A 398-nucleotide genomic window follows, 5' to 3' on the forward strand; every position below is an offset into this window, starting at 1 on the left:
CAAAACACCCCCCCCCCCAAATGAAACTGCAGACAGTGCCAGTGTCTGAATTGGAAGCAGCGAGTTTGAACTTGGGAGTCGAGTTCCCTGCTTTTCATGCACATTTTGCCCCAGGGGCACGGGAACCGTGAAAGACCAGCACACTGTTAGTTAGCATTGCTTCCCGGGTCTGCCTCGGAATGCTGCCCTAGTCCACGCTCGCACGGCACACGCGAGACCTGGACGTGGCGTGGACTCCGAGTTTAACCGTCGGGAGCGGTGGAGCCTGCTGCTCAGAGGCGTCTGTGGAACTCGGGCTGCACCGCTGATGCGAAAAGCAGATCCTGCCTCTGAGACGAACCGCCCTGCAGCCTGATGATGCCTGCAGAAGTGGGCTGACGGACAGGGACATGTGGCGG

At 59.5% G+C, this 398-nt stretch overlaps 1 protein-coding gene across 1 annotated transcript in view; it reads left to right on the forward strand.

The window, feature by feature from the left end:
• Positions 1-398, forward strand: part of SYNPO2 (synaptopodin 2) — a 41873-nt gene that overhangs the window by 7240 nt on the left and 34235 nt on the right. The gene's annotated exons all lie outside the window — the stretch shown is intronic.

The sequence above is a fragment of the Myotis brandtii genome, unplaced genomic scaffold (assembly GCF_000412655.1).
Source record: "Myotis brandtii unplaced genomic scaffold, ASM41265v1 scaffold853, whole genome shotgun sequence".
Classification (NCBI taxonomy): domain Eukaryota; kingdom Metazoa; phylum Chordata; class Mammalia; order Chiroptera; family Vespertilionidae; genus Myotis; species Myotis brandtii.